We start from the raw sequence: 17,826 nt of genomic DNA on the forward strand, positions 1-17,826 counted from the left end.
TAAATTTTTATTTTACTAGGCAAGGCAGTTAAGAACAAATTCTTATTTTCAATGACAGACAAGGAACAGTGGGTTAACTGCCTTGTTCAGGGGCAGAACAACAGATTTGTACCTTGTTGGCTCGGGGATTCAAACTTGAAACCTTTCGGTTACTAGTCCAATGCGCTAACCACTAGGCTACGCTGCCGCCCCCGTAAATGTAACACGTGTGTAGGTGCATGTCCATTTGTGTTTGCCAGATTCTACAGTAGAAAACTTCTGTGTGACTCAGTAGCTTTATGAGTGAACTCCATCCCGCTGAGGGAGTGTGTTAAGTAGGAGTCACCTTTGATGGACAGCTCCTCAGAAGTCTATCACATGCAGAGCAATTCCTGGAGCCGCATTTTATTTTGTCAATATGTGTCTGCTTGTTTAAATCTCTAGGGATGATTTCCATTAGCTATTGAAAAGTCTGAATTCCTACATGGTGATAATGAATTGTCTATCATTGAAAACGGACTCTGGCCAATCAGAGGCCTGCCCGCAAGTTCCCAGGATGCACAGGTTTTGCTGAGATTTTGTTTCCCCCGAGCTGCTGACTACTATTTTTGTCCCCTCATACAGGAATAATCAAGGCCCAGTGCACAAATTTTGTGTATTTTTTATTTTATTCTGAAATATTCTGATTTAACAGACACCCCTACTTCCTGCAACTATTTTTGAGACACTTATTCCAAATACTATTTTCAAATACCTGGTTTAAATGTATACCGAACAAAAATATAAATGCAACATGCAACAATGATTTTACTGAGTTACAGTTCATTTAAGGAAATCAGTCAACTGAAATACATTAATTAGGCCCTAACGTGTGGATTTCACATGACTGGGCCTGGGTGGACCTGGGAGGGCATAGGCCCACCCACTTGGGGAGCCAGGCACAGCCAATCAGAATTTGTTTTTCCCCACAAAAGGGCTTTCTGTTTTATCAGCTGTCCGAGTGGCTGGTCTCAGATAATCCTGCAAGTGAAGAAGTTGGATGTGGAACTCCTGGGTTGGCGTGGTTACCCGTGGTCTGCAGTTGCGAGGCCGGTTGGATGTACAGCCAAATTCTCTAAAATGATGTTGGAGGTGGCTTATGGTAGAGAAATTAACATAAAACTCTCAGGCAACAGCTCTGGTGGACATTCCTAAAGTCAGCATGCCAATTGCACGCTCCCTCAAAATGTAGACATCTGTGGCATTGTGTTGTGTGACAAAACTGGACATTTAAGAGGGGCCTTTTATTGTACCCAGTACAAGGTGCACCTGTGTAATGATCATGCTGTTCAATCAGCTTATTGATATGCCACACCTTTCAGGTGGATGGATTGTCTTGTCAAAGTAGAAATGCTCACTAACAGGGATTTAAACAAATTTGTGCACAAAATTTGAGAGAAATACAATTTTGTGAGTACAGACAATTTCTGGGATCTTTTATAAGACTCTGACCCAATACCATGGTCACGACACAACATGTCCCTTCTCTCACCTCATATACACAGACTGTTAGAACATGGAGAGTAGTTGTGAAGTGACTACGGTCATTTTTCTGGGGGCATCAATGGCATCTAGAGTATGTGCGTGCTTATGTTGGAGTGTTCCTATATAGAGCTTAACACTTTGTCATTTCTGTCAAGTAAAGTGATGAAAACCATCATTCCTGTAGTGTTTGTCCATTTTTTTGTTGTTGTTGAAAGCGGTGTTTGAAAGCGGCATTCAAGATTTGGGGATTTTGGTAAGCCAATGGACGCTCTGTAAGAAAGTAGACCAGGTAGGGCAGATTAAACTGTCTGTAAACTTCTGTCTGTTTGGGGATTTCTACCGCTGGCTTTATCTTACTGAGCATGCCCAGAGAACATGGCAATCCAGGGGGATCCAGCATCTACAACAGAAAGTTTAACTCACTCCACTAGCTTTTACGTATTGCTTCCTGTTTCCCCCACTGTTAACACCTCTTTAAAGCTTGAGATTTTATCCTCAAGCAAAGCCATAAATAGAACAAGACCTTGCTTATTAGCCGATATGACAGACGCCTTGTCTCACATTTTATAAAAGAAGCTACTGTTAAAAGGTCAGGGCTGCACAGTATGTGGTAACTCTGTAATGTCTGGGTGACAGACAGGGGCTGAATAATAGGCTTGGGTTAGTCATTACTAGGGGTTTATAGTGTGTGTCTGGCTGGCTCTGATTCCACTGTACATTAAAGAGCATTAATCCCTTCAAACAGCGCTCTCATGTCATCCCTCCACTGCCCTCCCATTGACACTCTCAGCCCCAGCCTACTGCCCCCTACCAGACTGGTTTGACTGGTGATGTGTGGTTTGGGTGGCATTCACTCGCTCTGGGCGGAGCATTCATGCCTGCTGGCTGTCTGGTCAATAGGCTTTGACTCAACTGTCTGGTTGGCCAATAGGCTTTGATTCAGCTGTCTAGCTGTAGTGTTTACCCATGCAGTAGCAGAGTGGCTATGAAGCTGAATGGACCTCCTCTGACAGTCAGAAGCCTCTAGTCATGTAGTAATACCAATGGGATGACAGCTGTAAGGCTGAGAGGATAAGGGAGATCGGACTCATTAATGCAGTTTTACAGTTAATCGTAGGGGCAGGTTTCCTGGACCCTGATTAAGCCTATAGTCCTGGATAAAAAAATTGGTCCCAGGAGTATCTTCGCCAGTTACGGTGTTGTTGTATGACTGTCATTAAACAAGACCTATATCACATTATGAATGTGCTCAAGTGCATGTGAATATCTTGGCCATTGTTATGATTATAACTTCTCTGATAGTAGTCTTAATTGTATTTGTTGATTGAAAATGCACACTGTTCAGTTTGGTTTGAGTCTAGACTTTATGAGAACCTGTATCAGGACAACATTGTTGCCATAGCATGGGGATGTATACAGTATATACTAAATGTACTATACCCTAGAGAACACTGCTACTCCAGTAGATGTACTATACCCCAGAGAACACTGCTACTCCAGTAGATACACTATACCCCAGAGAACACTGCTACTCCAGTAGATGCACTATACCCCAGAGAACACTGCTACTCCAGTAGATGCACTATACCCCAGAGAACACTGCTACTCCAGTAGATGCACTATACCCCAGAGAACACTGCTACTCCAGTCGATGCACTATACCCTAGAGAACACTGCTACTCCAGTAGATACACTATACCCCAGAGAACACTGCTACTCCAGTCGATGCACTATACCCCAGAGAACACTGCTACTCCAGTAGATGCACTATACCCCAGAGAACACTGCTACTCCAGTCGATGCACTATACCCTAGAGAACACTGCTACTCCAGTAGATACACTATACCCCAGAGAACACTGCTACTCCAGTAGATGCACTATACCCCAGAGAACACTGCTACTCCAGTAGATGCACTATACCCCAGAGAACACTGCTACTCCAGTCGATGCACTATACCCCAGAGAACACTGCTACTCCAGTAGATGCACTATACCCTAGAGAACACTGCTACTCCAGTAGATGCACTATACCCTAGAGAACACTGCTACTCCAGCAGATGCACTATACCCCAGAGAACACTGCTACTCCAGCAGATGCACTATACCCCAGAGAACACTGCTACTCCAGCAGATGCACTATACCCCAGAGAACACTGCTACTCCAGCAGATGCACTATACCCTAGAGAACACTGCTACTCCAGTAGATGCACTATACCCCAGAGAACACTGCTACTCCAGCAGATGCACTATACCCTAGAGAACACTGCTACTCCAGTAGATGCACTATACCCCAGAGAACACTGCTACTCCAGTAGATGCACTATACCCCAGAGAACACTGCTACTCCAGTAGATGCACTATACCCCAGAGAACACTGCTATTCCAGCGGCTCTCTCGTCATCTGACTATGTGCTCTCTCATAATCCGAGAGCATCTGGTCATTGCGGTGGTGGCACAGGGCTAAGAATTTCTTCATAAATGGAGATTTTTTATTTTCCCCCTCTCTCACCTGTCCATCTTCTAATTTGAATTCCATGCTGTCACTGTCACTTGTCCACTCAAGCTTAACATTGTTGTCATCTATTGCCAACCAGGTGCCCTTGGAGAGTTCCTCAAAGAGCTTGACACCTTGATAAGCTCCTTTACCGAAGATGGCTCACCATGAATCGTACTGGGAAACTTCAACCTCCCAACGCCTGACTTCAACTCATTTCTTTCCACCTCTTTCTTTCCCCTCCTTGCCTCTTTTGACCTCACCCTTTCCCAGTCCCCTCCCACTCACAAGGCAGGCAATACGGTCGACCTCATCTTTACTAGAGGCTGTTCACATACTAATCTCACTGCACTCTCACTCACTCTGATCACTACTTTGTTTCTTTTTACACTCTTCTCCAACCTTACCCACTCAGCCCCTAACCAGATGGCCATGCTCCATCGCAATCTTCGATCTCTCTCTCCCACTATTCTCTTCTATCCTATCATCTCTCTCTTCTGCTAAATTCTTCTCACTCCTGTCTCTTGACTCTCTTTTGACCCTACTCTCCTCCCTTTCCGCCTCCTTTGACTTTCACTGTCCCTTTCCACCCAGCCGGCTCGACACTCTGGCTTCAAGATGGCCAGAGTTGCTCCCCTCCTAAAGAAACCGACCCCTATGTCATAAACTACAGACCGATATCTCTTCTTTCTTCTCTTTCCAAAGCACTTGAACGATTTCCTTAAACGCTTACTGACCAAGAAAGATGTTATGAAATAAAAACAATTCTCAATGACATGTATTGCTAAAATAAAGGTTTAAGGAAATACAGGCAGGCACCACATTACTACAGCAACAAAAAACAGCTCACTCAATGAAGCCTGATGGTCTTGTAAGTATAAAAGCGACGTTTGCTTTCATATCATGTATATTTTTTGAAAGATAGGGGAATGGGATAGTGTGTTGTGTGAAGAATCCAATACTTTACATTGTATGCAGCAAATCACATTATTGCAGGAGCTCCTCCTCTAAGAGTATGAATCAGGCTGCTTGAGAAGGCTTGAATCCTAAGCAATCTGCCTACACATTGTTTGAAGTAACAACAGACCAACATGCAGTAGTTACTGTAGTAGGTCAAAGCTGTATGCTGAAAAACCATGGTAGAGCATCGGTGAAGTAGGCATTGTGGTGCTCGTGAAATGTCATTTTTTTTGTTTTTAATATACTGGATTCTTGAAATAGCTCACTCTGATATATCTACTGCTGTACATATCATTCTTAGTATATATTTTCTAAATGAATCCGTAGTATATACGTATAGATTGCATTTGGATTGCTGTTACAGTGCTATTTTGATTATTTGTGCACTTGTTTGACATTTTACTGCATTGTTAGGAGCTAGTAACATGAGCATTTAGCCACACCCGCTATAACATCTGCAAAATTGCGACCAATAAACTTTGATTTGACTTATTACTAGCTGTTGTTAATGAATTTGATTGAGACAGAGTTGTTTTTCTGTTGAAAGGGTGAGAAAACGCCTGCAGCTTTGTAGCCTGAGGTTACTGCCGTTCTGGGACAAGCTCATGTTTGAAACCGTAGCCAAGGCTGGGGCCTGACTGTTCACAAACACAGAGCTGGTGGATCCCAATTGTGCTGGAGGACCCCTGTTGGCGTTTAAGAGAGGATGACGGGTTAGATTTGTGACCCTGTCAGGTGCGTGTGTACATGCATGAGTGTTTGTCATCTTTTCACTGTCACCTGAGGTGCCCTTGATGTGATGTGCCCTTGATTTTGTAACGAACATCGTTGTAATGATGTTCGTTTATGATAACCGGCAACAAAACAATAAAGAGTAACCAACGAAACGTACAGCTTTGTAGGGCTAAAAGCTACAATACAAAATCAAGATCCCACAAACAACAGGTGGGAAAAGGCTGCCTAAATATGATCCCCAATCAGAGACAACGATAGACAGCTGCCTCTGATTGGGAACCATACCAGGCCAACATAGAAATACAAAAAACTAGAGTACCCACCCTAGTCACACTCTGACCTAACCAAAATAGAGAATAAAAAGGCTCTCTAAGGTCAGAGAGTGACAGATTTGCCCTTGATTTCCCCAGCAGAGAACCCTCTCAGAAGTTGGGTATGTTCCACAGACTCTGAATTAAGTTGAAGAGACAGTGATATTGTTGTCTATTACATTTACCTTACAGCACCTGGGTGTTTACTTCACTCACACAGTTACCTCAAAGTACCTCAGAGATGTTTTCAGTGACACAGAATCACATAATTGGATGTTGTTTTGTTATCTGTGAATTCCTGTAGATAGTGCTTGTTTGAGCTGTTCAGTACCTGATAGCTGTGCAGATCCACCAGAGTTTACCTCTGAGGCCTGATCTCTCTCTCTCTCTCTCTCTCTCTCTCTCTCTCTCTCTCTCTCTCTCTCTCTCTCTCTCTCTCTCTCTCTCTCTCTCTCTCTCTCTCTCTCTCTCTCTGGGCTGTGATCAAGTTTACACATAATATAAGTTCACAGACAAGTGCCATGACTATAGGGTAGCTTATGTTAACACATTGAGAGCAATAGTATTTCAAAACATGTATTTAACATATATAAGACCATGTACTGTAGAGAGAGAAAGAAAGAGGGGGAGAGGGGAGTGGCAAAGAAGAAATTCCGGGCTGCTCAACGTCACACTGGGAAGGATTCCACTACAAGGGCGGTGTGAGAGGCAGAATGACAGCACTATCAGTGTGTGTGAAGATAGTGGTCAGAACGGCGGTCACTTCAGACACAACAGGAAGGACAGAATATCCGCGGGAGCTGAGAGAGAATACACACAGAGGGTTCTATTCATGTTCACACACACGCACTCACACACTCAAATACTTAATTACACACACAATCACGCACAGATACAAATCAAAATCAAATCAAATCAAATGTTATTTGTCACATGCACCGAATACAACAGGTGTAGACCTTACCGTGAAATGCTTACTCACAAATTAACACTCACATGTACAGTAGTATTGGTAGAGGAGATGTTTGTATTGATGCTTAATGAAATATGCTCCTCCTCACCTCTTCCCCTCCTTTCCTCCTCCTCCTCCTCGTCTTCCAGATATGCTCACTAGCATGGAAGTCCAATGAAACTGTGGAGAAAAAGCAGGGCACGTCTGCAGATTTAATGAACCAAAAAGTACTGTCTGACAAGCTTATGTTTTCTCCCCACGCAGAACTGCTCCACTCAGAATTCAGAACACTTTTGGCATCTTTATTGAAAACCATGGAAATGTACCTTATTGAAGGAGTATTGTTTCCTTTTTTTAACCATACAGAAAGCAACAGTTAACTGAAGCAAATGAGGCCCCATATATACAGAACCGTTAAAAAGTTTGGGGTCACTTAGAAATGTCCTACTTTTAGAAAGAAAAGCAAATTTTTGACCATTAAAATAACATCAAATTGATCAGAAATACAGTGTAGACATTGTTAATGTTGTAAATGATTATTGTAGCTGGAAACAGCTGATTTTGAATGGAATATCTACAGAGGCCCATTATCAGCAACCATCACTCCTGTGTTCCAATGGAACATTGTGTTAGCTAATCCAAGTTTATCATTTCAAAAGGCTAATTGATCATCAGAAAACCGTTTTGCAATTATGTTAGCATAGCTGAAAACTGTTGTCCTGATTAAAGAAGCAATAAAACTGTGCTTCTTTAGACTAGTTGAGTATCTGGAGCATCAGCATTTGTAGGTTTGATTACAGGCTCAAAATGGCCAGAAACAATTAACTTTCTTCTGAAACTCGTCAGTCTATTCTTGTTCTGAGAAATGAAGGCTATTCCATGCGAGAAATTGCCAAGAAACTGAACATCTACTCCCTTCACAGAACAGCGCAATCTGGCTTTAACCAGAATAGAAAGAGGAATGGGAGGCCCCGGTGCACAACTGAGCAAGAGGACAAGTACATTAGAGTGTCTAGTTTGAGAAACAGACGCCTCACAAGTCCTCAACTGGCAGCTTCATTAAACAGTACAGGCAAAACACCAGTCTCAACGCCAACTCCAGGATGCTGGCCTTCTAGGCAGAGTTCCTCTGTCCAGTGTCTGTGTTCTTTTGCCCATCTTAATCTTTTCTTTTTACTGGCTAGTCTGAGATATGGCTTATTCTTTGCAACTCTGCCTAGAAGGCCAGCCTCTTCACTGTTGACATTGAGACTGGTGTTTTGTGGGTACTATTTAATGAAGCTGCCAGTTGAGGACTTGTGAGGCGTCTGTTACTCAAACTAGACACTCTAATGTACTTGTCCTCTTGCTCAGTTGTGCACCGGGGCCTCCCACTCCTCTTTCTATTCTGGTTAGAACCAGTTTGCGCTGTTCTGTGAAGGGAGTAGTACACAGCGTTGTATGAGATCTTCAGTTTCTTGGCAATTTCTCACATGAATAGCCTTCATTTCTCAGAACAAGAATAGACTGACAAGTTTAGGAAGAAAGTTCTTTGTTTCTGGCTATTTTGAGCCTGTAATCGAACCCACAAATGCTGATGCTCCAGACACTCAACTAGTATAAAGAAGGCCAGTTTTATTGCTTCTTTAATCAGGACAACAGTTTTCAGCTGTACTAACATAATTGCAAAAGGGTCTTCTAATGATCAATTAGCCTTTTAAATGATAAACTTGGATTAGCTAACACAACGTGCCATTGGAACACAGGAGTGATGGTTGCTGATAATGGGCCTCTGTACGCCTATGTAGATATTCCATTCAAAATCAGCCATTTCCAACTACAATAGTCATTTACAACATTAACAATGTCTACACTGTATTTCTGATCAATTTGATGTTATTTTAATGGACGAGAAATGTGCTTTTCTTTCAAAAACAAGGACATTTCTAAGTGACCCCAAACTTTTGAATGGTAGTGTATGTACAGCCTACATGGCCAATGGTAGTCCCGCCGATTGTGAACCATTATACAGTGTCCTAAAACTTCCCTCATGTACTTTATGTGTAGTAGTATTCCATTGGATTAATGCTACCATTATTAATGTGTGATGCAGGTTTGCTGCCGTCATCACTAGTGAATCTTGAATGTACCACATGACTAAGGCCAGAGAGACAGGCGTGAGGCTTCAAGCATGTCACTAGCCCTTATAGGGTCTTTGTTGGGTGATCCTCTCAGTGGATGGACCAAAAGCCCCCTGAAGGGGCTACCAAAGCTCTATTTCGGTAGAGATGCACTCACCTGTGGGACAGTGGAGGTTGCTGATGGGAGGACGGCTTATAATAATGGCTGGAACAGAGTAAATGGAATGGCATCAAACCATGTGTTTGATGTATTTGATACCATTCCAGCCATTGACACGAGCCTGTCCTCCTCAATTAAGGTGCCACCAACCTCCTGTGCAGTGGGAGTATGTGGTTCCTAAAAACAGACACACACCTTAGCATAACCCACCACTTTAAAACACACACCCCTCTGTACTTTAGCAGATTCTCCATGTCATCGGTAAAGAGCTAAAGAGTGAATAGTGTGAAGATGGCAGACGTATCCAGAGACGGCTGAATATGTGGCCAACTACATCCTGAGGTAGTCTACAGTGTGTTTCATGACATGAATGGTTGTACTGTGGATTATTATGACAGAGAAACATCTTCCTCAGAGGGTCATGTGTTCAAATCACAGCTATGTTCTGTCTCGTGTGCCCACTCAGTTGGTATTGTAATTTGTTTCTGTAACTATAATTGAATCCATGGGGAAAGTCACAAAAGAACACATTTGTTCAGTGCGCTATCATGTCACAACACAACAGTGACTCTAATGCCTGGCGTGTTAGTGGCCGACTGGCGGTGTTGGTGGAATGTTTCATGAGTTGTGAAGTTGTATACATAGAAATTGAATAGAGTTTCTATTTCTATGGTTGTATATTGCCATTGTGGTGCACACTTTTCTGATGGAATCCAATGTGGTTGTGATATTGTGCATCAAGACTGCTGGTTGAAGAACTCTGGAGTAGTGAACTGTTTTTCTCCTTGTTTCTACAGATGTAATTTGAGATAGTTCGCTACAGCAGGAAAATAATCCTGCAGCAACAGGAAATGCAAATTATTATGTGGATTATAATAAAATGACATTTTTGTATGGGTTGATACATTTTGTGTTAGGGAAAATCAAGTCTAAAATTTCAAAGTGGAAATGATAAACTTTTAAATCCTTTTTAAAACTCAAATACACTAGAAGTTTGCATTTCCTGCTGAGCAGGAACATTCTCAGAAACAAAAGAGTGATCAAATTAAGATCCTACATCTGTAATATGGTCAAATTTAGAAACACGCATAGATAGTCTTTTGAGATCTGTGGTGTTTTTGAGGTATTTTCAGTAGCGGTAGTGTGGATAGTGGGATTGATCAGTTCTTCATCCACCCTGTTCCCCAACAACAGACTCTAAACCTACTCTAAATTCAACAGCCTGGATTATCTGATCACCTCACACTGACAGTGAGCTTTAAAGATAAAACAGAAACCGCATGGAATAGAAACATACTCAGAATAGCAGAATTGAAAAATAACACAGTGGTATTCTTTAGTAAGGAGAAAACATATCATATGATGTATTTTAGCCTAAGTTGCCAGAGAGAGTAGTCTCAGTAGTCTGAGTATATGAGACAAACATCCGTTCATCCGACTGTCACTGAGGCTGTCTGACATTCCCCTCTGGGTGTCAGAGAGGGAGAGGGAGAGGTAGCACAGTCTGTGCTGCTTTCAGACTGGAGTCTGATTTGATGTTTGATTACTGATGCTCCTCAGGCACCCTCTCCACACCCACCACACACACAAACACAAACACACACACACACACACTCATAGTTACAGAACTGGGATGAAAAGTCAATATATTTGACTTATAGCTAGCAAGCTAGCAGGCTGTTTGGATTCAAATAATGCAGTCCTGGCTTAATTGTTTCATCTGTCCAGAAGAAATACAAGTAGTACTGCATGCTGTGTCCAGAGATGGCAGAAGAGACTCAGGGACTGTTCTTAGCCACTACCAAGATGTGGTGGCTTTTCGTACGCTTTTCAGCAGCCGTGGCAGGATCATTTAGCTATTTGATTTTGAATTTGAAGACCCCGTGAACTATAAAAAATATATACACTGCTCCAAAAAATTAAGGGAACACTAAAATAACACATCCTAGATCTGAATGAATGAAATAATCTTATTAAATAGTTTTTTCTTTACATAGTTGAATGTACTGACAACAAAATCACACAAAAATAATCTATGGAAATCCAATTTATCAACCCATGGAGGTCTGGATTTGGAGTCACTCAAAATTAAAGTGGAAAACCACACTACAGGCTGATCCAACTTTGATGTCCTTAAAACAAGTCAAAATGAGGCTCAGTAGTGTGTGTGGCCTCCACGTGCCTGTATGACCTCCCTACAACGCCTGGGCATGCTCCTGATGAGGTGGCGGATGGTCTCCTGAGGGATCTCCTCCCAGACCTGGACTAAAGCATCCGCCAACTCCTGGACAGTCTGTGGTGCAACGTGGCGTTGGTGGATGGAGCGAGACATGATGTCCCAGATGTGCTCAATTGGATTCAGGTCTGGGGAACAGGCGGGCCAGTCCATAGCATCAATGCCTTCCTCTTGCAGGAACTGCTGACACACTCCAGCCACATGAGGTCTAGCATTGTCTTGCATTAGGAGGAACCCAGGGCCAACCGCACCAGCATATGGTCTCACAAGGGGTCTGAGGATCTCATCTCGGTACCTAATGGCAGTCAGGCTACCTCTGGCGAGCACATGGAGGGCTGTGCGGCCCCCCAAAGAAATGTCACCCCACACCATGACTGACCCACCGCCAAACCGGTCATGCTGGAGGATGTTGCAGGCAGCAGAACGTTCTCCACGGCGTCTCCAGACTGTCACATGTGCTCAGTGTGAACCTGCTTTCATCTGTGAAGAGCACAGGGCGCCAGTGGCGAATTTGCCAATCTTGGTGTTCTCTGGCAAATGCCAAGCGTCCTGCACGGTGTTGGGCTGTAAGCACAACCCCCACCTGTGGACGTCGGGCCCTCATTCCACCCTCATGGAGTCTGTTTCTGACCGTTTGAGCAGACACATGCACATTTGTGGCCTGCTGGAGGTCATTTTGCAGGGCTCTGGCAGTGCTCCTCCTGTTCCTCCTTGCACAAAGGCGGAGGTAGCGGTCCTGCTGCTGGGTTGTTGCCCTCCTACGGCCTCCTCCACGTCTCCTGATGTACTGGCCTGTCTCCTGGTAGCGCCTCCATGCTCTGGACACTACGCTGACAGACACAGCAAACCTTCTTGCCACAGCTCGCATTGATGTGCCATCCTGGATGAGCTGCACTACCTAAGCCACTTGTGTGGGTTGTAGACTCCGTCTCAGGCTACCACTAGAGTGAAAGCACCGCCAGCATTCAAAAGTGACCAAAACTTCAGCCAGGAAGCATAGGAACTGAGAAGTGGTCTGTGGTCACCACCTGCAGAACCACTCCTTTATTTGGGGTGTCTTGCTAATTGCCTATAATTTCCACCTGTTGTCTATTCCATTTGCACAACAGCATGTGAAATTTATTGTCAATCAGTGTTGCTTCCTAAGTGGACAGTTTGATTTCACAGAAGTGTGATTGACTTGGAGTTACATTGTGTTGTTTAAGTGTTCCCTTTATTTTTTTGAGCAGTGTATATAAAAAAATATATGATACATTTTTTGGGCCTTGCTATTAGCCCATACAAACACATTGAATAACAGATTCACTACAGATTTTACATGTATTTAACCTTTTATTTTTGGCACTAAACAGTCTGAGCCCTGTCTAAGCCGGGGGAAGGGTTCGACTAAGCTATATGGAATTGTTTGAACAAGGTCATACCAAGGATAATTCTTCTATTTGATTTTGAATTTTAAGACCCTTTGAAGTATAAAAAAAGTATATACATAATTTTTGGGATGAAACATTTTATTTGGCCTTACTGCTAGTAGCCAATACAAACTTATTGAATAACAGATTCACTACATGGAACACCATCGTGTTCATAATAGTTGGTAGGCCAAACCATTTGGACGCTACAGACGATTTTGTGAGAAGACCGATTTTCGGGTATGTCTCACGGTCTGACAAACAGTGCTGTAGCTCTGTCACCTTTCACCGCAGATGGGGAAGTGTGACATCGGCGGATGCAGTGGATTGAGACGCAGCCAATGCAAAAAACAGATATCTCTAACTTCAACTGACAGATGTTTATGTGGATTCTTTTGTTATGTGAATTACATTTCCACGGTGGCGCCAACATCGACTCTAGGGGGTTAAATTAAATGAAAAAGTTAACCTCTACAGGATCGGTGGATCCACCGCGGGACGGTTGAGCTAATGTAGGCTAATGCGATTAGCATGAGGTTGTAAGTAACAAGACATTTTCCCAGGACATAGACATACCTGATATTGGCAGAATGCTTAAAATCTTGTTAATCTAACTGCACGGTCCAATTTACACTAGCTATTACAGTGAAATAATACCATGCTATTGTTTGAGGAGAGTGCACAGTTATGAACTTCAAAAGTTATTAATAAACAAATTAGGCACATTTGGGCAGTCTTGATACAACATTTTGAACAGAAATACAATGGTTCATTGGATCAGTCTAAAACTTTGCACATACACTGCTGCCATCTAGTGGCCAACATCTAAATTGCGCCTGGGCTGGAATAATACATTATGGCCTTTCTCTTGTATTTCAAAGATGATGGTACATCTTTTTTCTTTGTATTACCTTTTACCAGATCTAATGTGTTATATTCTCCTACATTCATTTCACATTTCCACAAACTTCAAAGTCTTTCCTTTCAAATGGTATCAAGAATATGCATATCCTTGTTTCAGGTCAGCTACATTCAGCTACATTCAGTTAGATTTTAGGCGGAAATTGAAAAAAAGGGCCGGATCCTTAAGAGGTTTTAAGGGTGCCCATGAGGGTGCTTCATTCAGTATGGAGATTAATGTAAATAACATTTGTGGAGGTGAATGTTCATTTCCTCTGCCCTGGTTTCAGAAGGAAAACATCAGCCAGCTAGCTAAACAATGGAATGTGCACAATCCATGGCTACAAAGCTAGCTGGCTAGCTAGCTACCTACTCTGTAAATTTGCTTGACACGCTAAAAAGTAATATAAACAAGTTGAGAAAAAGTAACAAAAATAAATGTGTTTTATTATCTTCTGAATCTATTTGTTTCTTCTGTCTTGAATGTAGAAGTTCTATATTGCGATCTCCCCCCAAAAATGTGATATAATTGACAAGACGTTCAGTCAGTGAATCAGGTCATCTCTAGAGACTCTTTCTGCTGTACATGCCTTCAAACTACCTAAAACCTTTCAATTATGCCCTTACCTAAGGACATGTTTGAGGGGCTCTATGCAACACCCTTAAACAAGTCAGGTAAGGGGAAATTATTCCTTAAGGTAAACCCTTAAGGGAAACACTTAAGATGTTTTATGCAACCGAGCCCAGTAACTACGGCGTAGCAGCCCTATGGAGGAAGTGGAAGTGACTGTCGTAGAAGCAGATGTGGTGTACTGATGAAGCGCTCCGGGCCTGTTTGACTGTCTTTGTTTCTTTCTGTCTGTACCATCGATGCTGAATCTACACTGCCTTTCCAGTCCAAACTGCCTCAACTCCCAGCCTTTCATCCCAAGCCAAATAGAGAGACATTCAATGTCCATCTCTAATATCTCAATTTGTTGTTTGTTTGTTTAGCTTTTAATGCGCTTTGAGATTATTTTCTGTATATAAATTAAATACATTATTACTATGATTATTATGATTATTTGTTTGATGTGTTTGCTACCATTCCATTTATTTATTTATAGCCATTACAATGTGCCCATCCTCCTATATATCCTTCCACCAGCCCCCTCTGACAAACACACACACACACACACACACACACACACACACACACACACACACACACACACACACACACACAAACAAACACCACACACATTTAGAACCACTCTCAAAAGAGTGCCAGTGGTGTATTGTGTGCTAGATGTGTTGACTGCTTTTCAAGGAACTAGGGAGATGGGGCGTGATGAGATGTGGCCCTGGGGGTATGGGGAGGGGGGAGGGGTGTATGTGGAGCCTATGGTGTGCCATTCTGGAGCGTTCCGCTAGAGTTACCCCCTGTCTCTCAGCACGCCCACTGAGCCTCATAACACAGCCTTTATTAAAGCCTTGTTGCCGAAACCAGAGATCCTCAGCCAAAGCCTCGCTGCTGGACACATCACATGCTCCTTTTATGGCCGACAGACAGAGGATAGCACCAACCTCCTGTATCCCTCCTCCCCTTGTCTCTACCTCCTGCCCCCCTACCCTACTCCCTACCTCCTCCATTTCACAATGCCTCCCCTACTTTCCCTCACTATAACCTACCCACTTCTCTCCTTCAATAAGGCCCAATACCCTACTCTCCTTCACAATTTCTCTACCTTCCTTCATCTAGCTAGAGACCCATATCTCCCTCACTAACTTTAAGCACCAGCTGTCAGAGCAGCTCACAGATCACTGCACCTGTACATAGCCCATCTGTAAATAGCCCATCCAACTACCTCATCCCCACACAGTTTTTTTTTTGCTCCTTTGCACCCCAGTATCTCTACTTGCACATTCATCTTCTGCACATCTATCACTCCAGTGTTTAATTGCTAAATTTTAATTATTTCGCCACTATGGCCTATTTATTGCCTACCTACCTTATCTTACCTCATTTGCACACACTGTATATAGCCATTTTCTCTATTGTGTTATGTTTGTTTATTGCATATGCAACTCTGTGTTGTTGTTTGTGTTGCACTGCTTTGCTTTATCTTGGCCAGGTCGCAGTTGTAAATGAGAACTTGTTCTCAACTAGCCTACCTGGTTAAATAAAGGTGAAATAAAATAAAAAAATTAAACACTATGCTTGAGCCAGGAGTTTTTCCTGGTCAGGTAATGTGGCCTGGAAAAACTCCAGGCCCATATTGTGCCCTACCCCCTCCTCTCCTCCGATCTGCCCACAGACGTCCCAGCTATGTTAATGAGAGATGTGTTGAGCAGGGAAAATCACTTGAAACCTGGTCTGGTTGGCACAGTGTCTGCACGCTGCTAATGCTTGTGTGTAGGTGAGGACAGATTTACTGCTGTACAGAGAGAAAGAGAGACAAATGAGAGAGATAGAGCGAAGGAGACAGAAGGAGTGAGGTAGATGTGGGGGATGGTTTGACCCTCTTAGTTTCCGCAGACATAATTCATAGTGTGAAATGCCTGAGACGTCATAGCTTCGTCCAGTCATACGCATTAACATACGCACATGCATGGTACGCATTCTTTGATGTTGTTAAGATAGGAGAATAATTAACCGCATGAAAGTGAAAGCCAAGATGTTGGCGGAGAGCTGCACGTTTACAGGAATGTGTGTGTGTTTAAATAGGAGTACAAAGCAAGGAAATGAGTCCACCAAATAGATTTTCTGTCTTCTCAGCATGGTTCAGAAATCCTCTCCTCAGCCTGTGCAAGCCTGTATGAGTGTCTGAAGGTCACCGGCCTGTGGAGATAGACAGCTCCTGCACCCCGCCTCCCTCCTCAGGGGAAGGGGTACTGGATGAGCCCCCAGAGGTACCACCCCAATGGGTCGACCTGAAGGAACCCCCACCGGCGCCTGGGGGTCTTCCCCGGGAACACTGCCTCCAGCAAGAACGCAAGCTTCTGCCGCCTTCACCACACCCTGGTGTAAGTCTGTGTGTGTTTATGTGTGTGTGTGTGTGTGTGTGTGTGTGCGTGTGTGTGCGTGTGTGTGAATGTGTGTGAACTTGTGCACTTGTGCGTGTGCACAACTGCTCCTGAGAGCCCAAAGCTGTTATGAAGTGATCTGGGGTGTCATCCCCACTCTAGAAAAGGAGACGACACTATGGCCAGGTTTCAGTCACCACTCAGCTACCTTATCAAGCCAGAGGCCCAAAGCAGGCCCACAGCCTCTCACTTTATCACCCTCTCTGTCAGCACTTTATTACACTCTCTGTCATTGAGTGACCATTAGGTCTATCATCTACATGTAGGGCAGACACTCACCTTCTGACCCCCTGACCACTCTACCCCACCACCACACTACCCTTACCGTGCCACTCAGGGAGAGAAAAAACGACCAGGCCCCTAACATAGAAATCAGAATGCTTCAGATTAAAATAACGTACGGAACAATATGTGTTAATGAACGTACTAACTATAAGCTTCTGCTGCTCTATACAGATTCTAGTTTCCACCTTCACCCTTTGCCTATATTAACAGTATTGCAAACATTTCTGGTTCCTAATGTTAACAAAGCTGTCTGTGTCATGAGATTTTTCTGATGCTTTATTATAAACAACTACACAATTGGTGACTTATTTTTTTCTATATGGTAATGTAGTCAGTTTTAATGAAGAAATGACCAATGACCCATGGTTCAGATTAAAGAATGTATTGCCAATTCTTATAAACAAGGCTAACCCTCTTCTGCCCTATGCATAATTCCTCAATATATACCTAAATAACATACCCAACATTTTTTTAAATCCTGAACTATGTGGACTGCTTGCATAAATGTGGTACCTACAGAGAACAAGCATCTGTGAAACTGCAACTGCAGTGTCAAGACATTATGTGGACGTTCCTGAGTAAGTTCAACAGGAGATAAAACATAGCAGAAAATACTCTGAAACAATATTTTGCCCGTCCCCGAGCAGGATTGAGTAGAACAGGTTAAGGCATTTGTCCTTGTGTTTGTTCTCT

Source organism: Salmo salar, chromosome ssa09 (genome assembly GCF_905237065.1).
Source record: "Salmo salar chromosome ssa09, Ssal_v3.1, whole genome shotgun sequence".
NCBI lineage: Eukaryota > Metazoa > Chordata > Actinopteri > Salmoniformes > Salmonidae > Salmo > Salmo salar.